This window comes from Dermochelys coriacea, chromosome 1, assembly GCF_009764565.3.
Source record: "Dermochelys coriacea isolate rDerCor1 chromosome 1, rDerCor1.pri.v4, whole genome shotgun sequence".
Lineage (NCBI taxonomy): Eukaryota > Metazoa > Chordata > Testudines > Dermochelyidae > Dermochelys > Dermochelys coriacea.
In genome coordinates, this window is record NC_050068.2 from 100,103,605 (window position 1) to 100,117,566 (window position 13,962).

The window sequence follows — 13,962 nt, forward strand, 5'->3', positions numbered from 1 at the left end:
ATTTGGTAATTTAGTTTTACTATAGTCTGCTTCTCAACTTTCAGTAGAAAATTGTTCTTCTCTCGTTTGACCCAGAGAGTCATTAGAGCCAATGGGCAAAAGTTTCACTGTTCTTTACAAGCAATTCCTGTCTCAAACGTGACAAATTCACTACTCCTAATACACCACTCATAATCATTATTGGACACATGTACATGTAATATGTCAGGAATAATGTAACTCTACCTAAAACTATGCCTTATGGTCTTGTCGGGAAAGTGAGTCAGGGAATCCTGTCTCATTGCTGGCCAATTCAAGCAGGAGGGAGTTGATGCTCCTCTCTGCCTAGCTGTTTATGTAAAATTGCAATGGTAGACAACTGAGCAGTACAACACAGAAAAGTCGATGGAAAACCATCAAATTTAAAACCATTTGGAGGTGAAAAGGGAACATTATAACAGACAGGGGATTTCCCTGCTTAGGAATAAAGACAAAAGACCGCTGCAGTATATCCGGGGAGAAGGACACTGCATCCATTCACTGAGGAGACATCTTGTTGAGCGGAGGATTTTCATGAAAAATTGGATCCTGGTTCCTGAGAAACCAGCTAACTTTGCAACAGACTGAATCTTTGGAGAGAGAACCTCTTTTGTAGATAGGAAAGATAACTATTAATAAATATAAGCCCTAGTTCACATTTTATGGTTTTTGTTTTGTATTTTAACCATTTCTTTCCTTCACTCTCTCATTTCTGGTGGAGTTTGTTCTTTTGTAAATAAACGTACTTTTGTATTATAACTGCTGATAAGTGCTGTGCATTATACAGGAGTGGTAACCTCAGGTAAAACTGGTAAACGGGTACCATGCTCCTTTGGGAGTCAAGGTTTGGGAATTTCTGAGAGCAGCCAGTCTCAAGGGGCTGCATATCACAGGAGAACACTTCGAGGGACTTTGGGGAGTGGAGTGCACCTATTGTTAATCTGCAAGGCAAAAGCAGGCTGGCATAGCCCAGAGGAAAGTGCTTGAGAGGCTCAGAAACTGGTGGTGTTAAGGACCTAACCCCAGCTACAACAGGCAAGATTCCCTCTTGCTGAAGGCAGGAATTAACAAGGTGACTCTCGGTCCTGGGTACCCTGAGAACCATCACATCTCCAACCATGTAACTTGACCACACTTTTCAATTAAAATGTAACTTGTTTAAAGCTCACATTTTAAGTAGTAAGGAATATTTGTTACCATTTTGAAATAAGTAATTAAGAGTATTTGTACCCTATTATTCATGTTTGAAGCATGAGTGTAAGGAAAATACAAGAATGGAGAAATGCGTTGTGACTTTACAGAGGATATTGGTAAATAGTCCTTGTTTTCCCTTGTCTTACTTGGTCTGTGCTCATTTTGTTCAGGATTCCAGCTGTAAGGTGGGGGGGGGGGGGAAGGGCGGGGCTTAGTTGCCCTGGGTATCCAGCTTTAATGGATGCCATCCCCCCAGTCAGAAGACTTTAGTTGTAAGTGGAATACAGAACACTGGCTATCTTTAATCACCATGCTGCAAAAAGCAGACCAATAAACGAGCCCAGATTCTGAATGATGCTAAATGCATCCTGAAAGTAGCTGAGCATCCTTTCCTTGCACTGAAGTTTGGAAGGAGTTGTGGCTACTTGGTACGTTCCTGGTTTGCCCCCCCAAATCTGGTAATTTTAAAATTTAACTTTGTACAGCTAGCAGTTTTTCCATTCTAATTGCTCTGACTGTGTGAAGAACAGTATGTTGGCCAGAGCTCAAAATGACTCCTTTTTACTCATTACTCATTTACTCATTTTGTTTTTAACTGTAAGTGAATTCTGTTCCCACTCGATTACTCTAGTATGATAGCTAGTGTTAGTTGGCAGTTTCCTTAAAAATAAAAAAAGTATTTGCTCATGTTGTATAACTATTATGTTGTACATTTTGCTGCCAAACTTTTTGAAATCTGATGGTCATTATCCCAAACTGGGCACGTTTCCTATTAATCTGGTGGTTATTTGGTGGTGTGGATTACACTCTGGGTGACAATCTGGAATATTCTTTGAGCAGAACTAAGTAGAATGAAACAAAGGGGATTTCCCTCCCCCTCAGAATATCTATCTCAGAATATTTTTATCTGTGAGAAAAATGATTAAAAAAGCGTATTCATATCTGGCTGGTGAGAGAAACTTATATTTTTAAAATTGTTTTTCACAAATTTGCCTACTCCGTTGCTATATAAAACCAGAATACAATTTATATTGCTTTAAATTAATTTTTACTTTATTAAAAATGCTCTATATAAAAGTTGCATTTAAGGCCCAATCCTGCTCCCATTAAGTGCAGAATCGTTCTCTCTGAGAACTCCTTAATGTAATGATTCCTTGTCTTTCTTACTGAGTATTATTAGTATTTCTCATCCATATATTTAGGCTGGAAACTGAAGGCTCATACATTTCTCTTCATTCCGATCTATCAGAATTGTCATGAATTAATGCTAGGGCTGTCAATTAATCACAGTTAATGCCTGCGATTAACTAAAAAAATTAACATGTTAATTTTGTTTTCAATGGTGTTAATCATATGTCCCTGGGCAGGGAGGGAGGCATCCGATGAAATGAGCTGTAGCTCACGAAAGCTTATGCTCAAATAAATTTGTTAGTCTCTAAGGTGCCCCAAGTACTCCTTTTCTTATTTAGCTGCAGAGGGACCAAACAGTGTCAGAACACGTGTAGTAACCCAATATGCCTCCAGAGGATGGGAAGAGGAGAGAAAAGGAAGTGGCTCCCATCCTGGCTCCAGTGGAGATATAGGGATCCTGCCCCACCATGCCCCATTGCCACCGTACAGCTCCTCGCTTGGGGGAGGGGGTCCCCCATAAAGAAAAGGGGCCTGGTTAGCTCAGCCTCCCTGCACCAGCCTCTCCTCCCCTGCCACATGCTGAGTCCCTGAGGTAAAATCCACCCTCCCTTGCGAACAAGAACTCATTCAACTGAAGGGAGCCCACCTAGCTCAGTAAAAAGAGCTGAGCCTGGTGTGCCCAGTACCAGAAACCACCCTTCTAGCAGCAGCAAGACACTTCCTCCTCGTCCTGCACCTCTTTCCACCCCCCCATCCTTCCTGCCTATCCTCATAGTCACCCCTGTCCTTCTGGACTCTCTTCCTGCACAGCATTGCTTGCTAAGGCTCCCTGAACAGTGAATGCAGATTTCTAAGATGAAACTGCCTTCCTCTTTGGACAGGAGGTGAGCCTGGTGAGCTCAGAAACCCAGCTCAACAGGAGCAGCATCAAGAATTCACCTTTCTCCTGCACAACATCCCTCCCATCTCCAGAATACTGACTTTCTGAGATTAAAAAAATCTTATCCCCTTCAATAAGCCAAGACTCCTCTGGAGACGCATACATAATAAAGCCTAACCCAGCTGCAGCAGGGGAAAAAAAGCCTCTTGCACAATTCACTCTCCTACTGAATGCTAAAATCTTGAGGCAAAATGTTTCCATATCCGCGACAAGGACTGAGTGGATTTGCAGGCTCTTAAGTTTTACGTTATTTTATTTTTGAGTGAGTTACATTAAAAGAAAAAAAATTCTACCTTTGTAAGTTAACTTTCATAATAAAGAGCTTGCATAACAGTACTTGTACGAGGTGAAATGAAACTATTTTTTGTTTTTTGAAGTGCAAATATTTGTTAAAAATGTATAGTGAACAGTGTACACTTTGTATTCTGTGTTGTAATTGAAATCAATATATTTGAAAATAGAAAACCAAAATATTTAAATGGTACTTTATTGTTTAACAGTGTAATTAAAACTGCAATAAATCATGATTAATTTTTTTAATCTCACGATTAATCTTTTTAGTCGCTTGGCAGCCCTAATTAATATACAGTAGCATGGGTTGGGTGTTTTTTTTTTTTTTATTTTGGGGTTTTTCTTTTTTTTGCTCTCATTGGTTGCTCTTCATACTTTAAAGTAAAGATAAAATGCATGCATATACATCAGAAGCTGTTCCACAAAGGTAAAAAGGAAATATACTAAACTTGTTAAAGTCACTGTTCTGTCTATATAAGAACAATAATGCGCTGAAAGCAGAGCTTTGTCTTTAATTAACACATGGAAGGTCAGTTCGCATGTAATCCTATTTTTTTTTGTGTGTGTGTGTGTGTGTGTGTGTGTGTGTTGAACAAAAGCATGTCGTCTTGGTCATTATTGCTGAAATGATTCATGGAAAAACACACACAGACAAACAGTTCTACTAAAGGAAAGTAATCTGCAATGGCTTTAACGTGCTGATCAAATCTGTTTGCCAAATTATTTTCCCTTTTTTCACCACTTGGGTTCTCTTATTCCCTTTAGCAAATAAATGAAACACAAGAGCATATGCACAGTTGGGATTTTAAAAAATCCTGTGTTTTGACAAAGTATCTTTTGAAAAGTGAAATTTACTTGCACCTGAAAATCTGAGGTGGTGTTTGAAAGGGTCCTATCAAAGCCTGTTTCTAACAGTCCACTCAGTCACGTCTCTAGGTTTATCCATTCCATTTTCGTCTGACTTAAAAATGTAGTGGACCATTTTTTTTTCCTGTATTGAAGTGAGGCTTTATTGTGGATTTCATAATCCAAATTTAAGGTCCATGTCTCAGATATTAAGACTTTTTAAAATTTTTTTTATGATGTTGTAATTTTAAATAAATCAGTGAGGTAAATAACACTGAAGTTAAATTCTATTTGAATAAACTGATAAAATGTACATCGTCAAGCAAGTGTGTTGGGTACCTGAGAACCCTATTTTACATTCTAATGTTTCACAGGTTTGAGATTTCCAGCCTATAACTCTGTTAATGCCTTATGTAGAGAGAGTGATTTATTAACTGAGGCTACTTAATTCAATGCACAAATAAGTCATTAATTGTAAATGCAATTATAAGCCTAAACTACAAGTAATCAACTTGAGTTTTGCTGGTGGAATAATCGAATAACATCCTGTATTGACAGAACTCTAAAGATGGAGTTGTCAAATTTCATTTCCTAATAAAAATAGATTTTGAGTGTTTTACTGTATGTCATGGAAAAGATTTTTAAAGGCAAAAATGACAGCTAGGTGTCTAATTTCAGTAAAGATAAATGAGAGTTAGGTGCCCAACAACTATTTATGCCCTTGAAATCTGTCTCTGTGTTGTAGAAGGAGTGGTTGTGACCCCCTATGTTTAGGTTGCATAACACTTCCAGTATAAAATGGAAAGTGTTCTTCTGGTCTTTTTTGAGACGCTCTAACATCTGCATTGTTTGCAACAAGCCTTTGAAATTTGGCCAGGGGAAATCTCTGTGGTTAGAGAAATTTCTTCTTGACCCATGGATCAATTATTAATTTTTTTAAAAAATAGCCATTTCTCTATCCTTGCTGACATTTGTGAGGAAAATTTTGGCAGCATGCCAAAGTAATAACTGATCAAAAACAGTCTAATGAGCCAGGACCACACGGTAGGACCACCATCCTATACACTGCACTAGGAATGCCTGCGAGTTACCAGATCAGCTATAGCAGTGCAGTTGGAGAGAGTTGGGGCAGGCCCATACTCGGAGCATCCCTTGACACCTTGCATGTTGTCCCAGTGGCCTATTTCTCTCTGGGGGCACCACATGAGGCAGGAGTTTCCCCAGCTCCTCGTGGATGGGGGAGAGATCAGGTGTCAGGCTGGGCTACTTCAACCACCCTCTAGACTCAGCACCTGGCTCCAGCAGCTCATCCATTCCCTTTCTGGGATTACCAGCCTTCTCCTGTTACCAGCTAATACTTGTTTGTTAGTCCTGAAGCTCAAGTGGCACAAGTTTGAGGTTCAGGGTTCAAACCATGACGATGATTCATGATGGGGTAGAGTTAGTTGCACATAATGTCTGTTTTTACCTTTTTAATTAAACTAAACTATTCTAGAAAATCACTATGAAAAATCTGTTAAAGGAATATTATTTAGATTACAAAGTTAAATGCTTGAAAATTAGGAAATGTTATACTATTTTTTCCACAGGAATACTGTTCCATTCAGTGTATGGGATATATACACCAAAGGGAAGAAATAAGATTGCACATGCAACCTTAAATTTAGCGTTTTCTTAATTTTTGACTTGCTTTGATTTTGCTTGACTTTGCAACCTAAATAATATGGGTTTAATAGGACTTTTAAGTACGTAATCTACAGTAGTAGTCATGGATGAAGATCTTGGTTTCATTCCGATGTTGAGATACAGATCTTCACTTGTGCAGTATTTTGACATTTTCATTAAACTTTTTTTGTTTCTTTAGTGCTCTTCTAGCAATTACTGTACAACCTAGCTAAGAAAAGGACAACGCAGACAGTGCTATTTTTTTAATCTTTTAAGGCTATATTGAGATTCTTGGTGGAATTTAAATTAAATTTAAAAAAAAAACCCTTAGCAAAATAACTGAAAAAACAAGATATGTATGGAAATAACTAATCACATGATATAAACTGTTAGAAGTCTTGTTTTTCCTATTACCTCAAACTACTCTAATTCTTTATATGGCATCCTGTATAATAAGAATCTGAAGTCTGTGCCTACAATGAACTCAGTGCAGGTGGACCCATATCTCCACAGAGCTAACTGCAGAATTCTCACCTTTAAATTTCAGAGTAGCAGCCGTGTTAGTCTGTATTCGCAAAAAAGAAAAGGTGTACTTGTGGCACCTTAGAGACTAACAAATTTATTTGAGCATAAGCTCCAATGAAGTGAGCTGTAGCTCACGAAAGCTTATGCTCAAATTTTTAGTCTCTAAGGTGCCACAGGTACACCTTTAAAGTGTAAGCTTTGGTGGTACGGAGTAGACTTCCCTTTGTGTTTACAGCATGTCATGTACACTTAATGGCACTGTGTAAGTAAGTAGGGGGATTTAATTTTGCTTGAAGGACTCTGTTTTGTTTTGACTCAATCTTGACAAATTTGTGATATGTGGTGATGAGGGTGCTATCGTGCTGGCACAGTCCTAGCGAGACGCTATATGCACATTTTTCTCAAAGCCTAGAAATGAAAAGAAGGAAAACTGACAACCACTTATTTGCTTTGACCCTTATCTTCCTTTAGTTGTTCTCCAAAATACACTATTTAAGCTTGAAATATAATGGGTTGAAATAAGTTCTATTTTGGGAAATGTTGGGTATGAACTAGGGCTGTCCAGCAATTTAAAAAATTAATCACGATTAATCATACTGTTAAACAACAATAGAATACCATTTTATTTAAATATTTTTTGATGTTTTCTACACTTTAAAATGATTTCAGTTACAACACAGAATACAAAGTGTACAGCACTGATTTTATATTTATTTTTGATTTACAAATATTTGCACTTAAACAGAGTATTTTTCAGTTCACTTAATACAAGTACTGTAGTGCAATCTTTGTCATGAAATTTGAACTTACAAATGTAGAATTATGTACAAAAAAATTAACTGCACTCACAAATAAAACAATGTCAAACTTTAGAGCCTACAAGTCCGCTCAATCCTACTTCTTGTTCAGCCAATCAAGTTTGTTTACAATTGTGGGAGATAATGCTGCCTGCTTCTTGTTTACGTGACCTGAAAATGAGAACAGGCGTTCACGTGGCACTGTTGTAGCTGGTGTTGCAAGATATCTTTACGTGCCAGATGCACCAGAGAGTGATATGTCCCTTTATGCTTCAGCCACCATTCCAGACGTGTCCATGCTAATGATGGGTTCTGCTCAGCAACAATCCAAAGCAGTGCGGACCAACGTGTTCATTTTCATCATCTGAGTCAGATACCACCAGCAGAAGGTTGGTGGTGTGTGGTTTTTTTTTTTTTTTTTTTTTTTTTTTTTTTTTGGGGTCCTTCGGGTTCTGTAGTTTCCGCATCGGAGTGTTGCTCTTTTAAAACTTCTGCAAGCATGCTCCACACCTTGTCCCTCTCAGATTTTGGAAGGCTCTTCACGTTCTTAAACCTTGGATTGAGTGCTGTAGCTATCTTTTTAGAAATCTCACATTGGTACCTTCTTTGCGTTTTGTCAAATCCGCAGTGAGAGTGTTCTTGAAATGAACAACATGTGTTTAGGTTATCATATGAGACTGCTATAATATGAAATATAGTAGAATGCGGGTAAACGCAGAGCAGGAGACATACAACTCCCCCCCACACGGAGTTCAGTCACAAATATCATTAACACAATTTTTTTTTAATGAGCATCATCAGCATGGAAGCATGTCCTCTGGAATGGTGACATATGAATGTTTAGCATATCTGGCACGTAAATACCTTGCAGTGCCTGCTACAAAAGTGCCACGTGAACACCTAGTCTCACTTTCAAGCGACGTTGTAAATAAGAAGTGGGCAGCAGTATCTCTTGTAAATGTAAACAAATGTGTTTGGCTGAAATAGGACTGAGCGGATTTGTAGGCTCTAAAGTTTTACATTGCTTTGTTTTTGAGTGTAGTTATTTAACAAAAAAACCACTACACTTGTAAGTTGCACTTTCATGATGAAGAGACTGCACTATGCTACTTAATATGAGGTGAATTGAAAAATACCGTTTCTTTTGTTTGTTACTTTTACAGTGAATATTTGGGATCAAAAATAATATAAAATGAGCAATGTACACCTTGTATTCTGTGTTGTAATTGAAATCAATGTATTTGAAAATGTAAAAGATCCAAAAATATTTAATCTCAATTGTATTCTATTGTTTAGCAGTGTGATTAAAACTGTGATTAATCACGATTAACTTTTTTGAGTTAATCGTGTGAGTTAACTATGATTAATCGACAGCCCTAGAATGAACAATTATAAAAGTATGTGGAATAGTTAGATATTTGTGCCATTCACATTTGGGGAGCCCATTGTTTGAAAAAGAGCCTCTGGCACCAGCCCCTGCAGACTCCTTTCTGAGCAAGCCCATTCTTCAGATGGCAAGTAAGACAGAAGGTGTTTACATAGGTTCTTCTCCTAGGCCCTGATCTTGTGAGGTGCTGAATGCCTTGGACTGCCAGAGAGATCAGTAGTAGATCAGGGTGTTCAGTGTTCATTAGGATTGGATCCCTCGTGAAGCCCATCCCCTGATCAGTGATGAAATAGAGCAGACAGTCCTGTTCATATTTAGCAGGTCCCCAAATCACCCTCTGGCTGAGGAAGTATTGAATATACCTCATTAGGCTTATTTGGATGTAATAAGCCATGTGTTTTGGCTACCTTCCTAAACATGCTGAACAAAAAAGCATGGTAAACCTGCTCTCTGACACATGAGTAGCTCTGGTCAAAATACTGACAGCGAACCTTAAAATAAGAACAAACTTTTTATTTTCGCTACTGTTTATTTAAAGGGATAGTGTCAGGTGGTTTAGGCTCAAGATTTAGATTTTTGTAATTTTTCCTCTTGCCCCTCAGTATGCACAAAACTAAATTTTTATGTGGTTATATGTTTAACTTACAGAATAAATGGGGGGAAAAAAGAAAATTGGTATTTTTGTTTGAGTTTAAACATTCACCTATAGTATTTGCAACTCAGATGTTGCAGTGCTGTGCCAGTACATGAGATCCAGAAAGTGAAACTTACTAGTCTTTCTTTCCATAGGAATGAAATACAAAAAGTAAACAGTGTTTGCTCTTAAATAAGTAATCAAAAGTAAATTAGAATTGTAAAACTTCTAGTTAAGGTGGTATTAATAAATAGCCTAGGGAAATCCATGTTTTAAATACTTTTAACCTGACAGCATCACTTTAAAACACACTCTTATTGATAACATAATTTAAACAAACATATTTACATTGTTCTGTATACTGGAGCATATTACAGTCACCCATTTCTACCAGTTTTAGAAAGTAACAGTTGTTTTCATTAACTATCTGCTTTAAAAAGTCCTAATAGTAGAGTAGAAAAATGGTATTTAGTCTTTCTCTGGAAGACATTACAATACATTGGCAAATACCAGTACAATATCAGGGTTCAGTGCTTTAAAGATTGACTAGGATAAATAGTAATGAATGCCGTTTATACGTTTTGTATTATATCTTCCAAAATCCCACGTTTCTGCGAGTAGGTTGGGTACACAGATACTTTGACTAGCATTTGCAAATACTTTTTTTCATGTGTTAATAAATCGAACTTCAAAATTTTCAGGTATGTTTTTTTAGAGGCTGTCTGGAAAACTCGGTCTATTAAATAGATAATCTGTATAGTTGGAAAGAATGGCATGGTTTGTGAAGAAAATGCACACCTTTGTCTTCTGTATATATAACTTGATAATATTTGGTGGGACCCTGTGCCTTAACTTCAGAGTGCTTTGTATGTTTGGTTTTCTTGTTGACCTTGTGCATACAGGACGCTTTTCCCCTCTTATGTGACTATCTAAATTATATTTCATTTACCTTTTATTTACAAAATTATACCCTTGTTTTTAAACTCAGTAGTCTCTTGAAACGTCGGCCAAATTCTTCAACCTGTGCGATTCCTGTGAAACCTCTTGATTAAGTAGAAATGATACATTAGTTTAGGATCATTTGTCACTAGGTATCATGGGGCAGCCTGACTTTTTAAATGATTTAACTGTATGTATGGGATAGGAAAAATCTTTCTTTAATATGGGTCATGTAATTTTTCCTATGAGGTGCTTTTCAACAGCAGTTCTGTCACATTTAATGAGGTGTATGGTACCGTAGACGAGTGGATTTGTGGAATTCTGATTTGTAAAATTCATTATTTTTTGACATGCTGTGTAACCACAATAGTGTGTGGTTTTTTTTTTTTTTTTTTTTCCTCCCCCTCTAGGCTCTCCATAAGCCTTTCTGTTGCTTCTGAAATGTTGTTTTCCTTCTTCCCTACCTCTTCTTCAAGCCATATTTGGTTTATAATATAAAATCTAATTACTTGGAAAATCGCATCTTGTGGTCTACTAGTGTGTGTGGGAGAGGGTGGGGTGTGTGTGTGTGTGGGGAAAGGTAAATGATTTGCAAACAAATCACCAGAAAATTTCCTTGTTTGATACTGGTAATACTATTACGGCTCACATTGGCTGGCTCACTTTTCAGTTATTGATTGGGATGACACAAACAAGCTTGCCTTGTTTACAATAAGCTCCCCATCTGTCCATTCTCTATCTAATACTCTTATTAACTTGTAGTGTTCTGGCACAATTGATATACATTTTTGTACGGTAATTTTGAAACTGTGATTATGGGCCTGTTACTTCTCGTAAACCATTTAAGTCAAAGGCAAAATTCTCATTGACTTCAGTGGAATAGGATTGGGCCTGAAATTTATATTGCAAAGAAATTTTCCATTTCTTTACAGTTTTAAAGCAGATCATATGCCTCTGAAATAAGAGCTCCTGTTGCCATGTGGATTAATTCATTACACGCAGAGGCAGATGGAATTTCAACTTAGAATTCAACAAAGGCAGTGCCTGCTTATAATAGATACTTGATATTTTTTGTTTTTGTTTAGGGCATAGGAGAACTTACACACTATAACAATAGGTGGGTTTTCTACAGAGTCCATCTCTTAGAACACCAAATGCAGCTTAAGGTGTATGTGCTTGCTTTCTGAAACGTGCATGTGGGCAGAAGTAATTAGATGATTATCATGGTTTAGTTATAGGACTGGATGTTATCTACAAAGTTCTTTAAACACTGTATTGAAGTATGGTGTTTGTGATCTGCTAATTTACTACGTGGAAAATACTTTTTGTGTGCGCCAAACTCTTATCCCATTTATGTGACTGTCTTGGACATTTACTTAGTCTCTTATATGTGCTACAGTTGCTTTCTAACCATTAATCTTCAAGAACTGGCAAAATAAAGCTGAATAAAATAACATTCATTCTTTCTGCAATAGAGGTTTGTTAGTAAACAGTTTTTGTGAAAACTTTTAGCAGGCTGTTTCTGGTTAAAGTGTCAGAAGGCTTATTTTTTTGAAAGAACTGCACATTATAAAGAAGTTGATCTACTGTTACCTCTGCACATAGCTGTCAACACTGAGCTACAAACTTAATACAGTATGTCTTGATTGGCAGAAATTTTCGGAAGTGAATGACTAAATGCTACTGCATCTACATAGATCAGTGGTGGGCAACCTGTGGCCCATCAAGGTAATTTGACTGCAGACCGCGAGACATTTTGCTAATATTGACTGTCCGCAGGCACAACCCCTTGCAGCTCCCAGTGGCCACGATTTGCCTTTTTTTTTTTTTTTTTTTTTATGTCACTGAAGGAAGGGCATTGTGAAACTCCATGAGGTAACTAGATAGGCCTTGCTGAGAGGTGCAACCTACGAGTATGTGGCCTACATCTTCTAACTGATCACAGCAACAAAGGCGGGAATTACAAAGGCCCCACTTATAGTCAGCTGTACATCTGATCACTCCACATCTGAGGTGATCTGAGCTTTACCCAAATGTGACACAGAAGGTCAAAACCAGTGGGTTGGGTTGTTGGATCAGTCATGTGATAGGCATGGCTATATTTTGAAGCTTATTCTTGTCACCTAGTATGCTAACTGGAGGAAATATTGAGATTGCTTAGGAGACTTGTCCAAATTGGATGTCTTGAGTTGAGATGATGGCTCAGTGGATTAAACATATCTTTAAACAGAGGTAGATGTGGATGTCTTGCACCTTAAGGAGGAGATTCTATGGCATGTCTTGCATCTTAGGAGACTTTTCACCTGAAGTCAGGAGAGCTGTAGTTGGACACGACTGGCAGCCAGGGCAGACTGGTCAGTGTGATGGGTATACAAACCCACACTGGGCCAGAAGGGATTAAAGGACAGTACTGGGCCCAGGTGGCCCCACCCCTTCTGACCTGCAGAGCATACTCCAATTGAAAAAGGAGCAACCCAGCTCAGAAGGGGGGAGACTGGGGATGAAGACAGACCTACCTGGAAGGTTCCTGACAAAGATGTTGAAGTCTCCCTGAGGGAATAGGACTATATGCTGAGACTAGTTGGGACTGATAGTTTGGTTTCTCTTTCTTATCTGGTACAAGAAACTGAGGGAGGAAAGCAGTAGTGGGAAGGGTTCTAGGGAGGGTAACTCAAAAGGGCCGCCTTGGGCTGTTGAGGCTCCTAGAGCCCTGGGTCAGAGCCTGGTGGAGTGGGCAGGCCCAGGCTCCCCTACCACTACCCCCATTATTGGGGGGTGTGCAGTAACCACTAGACCACCCAGTCTACCAAGGACTCTATTACCACCCAGTCTACCAAGGACTCAGTCTCATGGTACCTGTTGTTAGACGCACAGTTTCATTTAGCTGAATGTCTACTAGCCCCGTGTGGAAAGAATGGAGCCATACCAGGTAGTGATACTCTGCTACAGAGTAACACAGGGAAAGCTCAGTATTTCTTATATTCAGCTAATGTGCAGAGACAATGTAGGGACCCAATTTACTAACCAGATTTGACTGTTGACCCCTGACCTGATCTTGGAGGATCTATAGTTTTTGAGTAAAATATAATCTAAGAAAGCTTAAAGAAATAACAATGCTAGTTTATTGAAGCTGTAAGAGCAAGTAGAATAACCAAAATCTATGTATTAAAATAGGCTTAGTATAGGTTTTTGGTATCTAGTATTAAGGGTTTATAGTGTGGCCTAGTAGAACTTGGTATTATGTGCTTGATGGACGATTATGGAAAACATGCTTGACCTTAGGTTATAAACTTTAGCAATATGTATCGTCTGATAGTTTAGCAATGCATTTTCTGACAAGGTGACCACAGAAGAAAAGGTACACAACAAGCTTACACAAATTATCTCTAAGTAGGAGGGAAGTTTGGGGTTTGTGCAATATGCTAACTATAGAAATAAACATATTGATGCTATATCATTTATTAAGAAATTAATTGATTCAAATGGCTTACGTCAGTGGTCAGAAGTCTAAGTATAGTCACCTGGAATGCCACAGATGGACATGGTTCAAGGTTTCTTATGGTCGCAGAAGGAGACAAATATGGCTAAGTATCTG

The 13,962-nt window shown here is 38.2% G+C and overlaps 1 protein-coding gene across 1 annotated transcript in view; it reads left to right on the top strand.

Annotated features, from left to right (window-relative positions):
* PCCA (propionyl-CoA carboxylase subunit alpha) overlaps positions 1-13,962 on the top strand; it is a 408,049-nt gene that overhangs the window by 63,600 nt on the left and 330,487 nt on the right. The gene's annotated exons all lie outside the window — the stretch shown is intronic.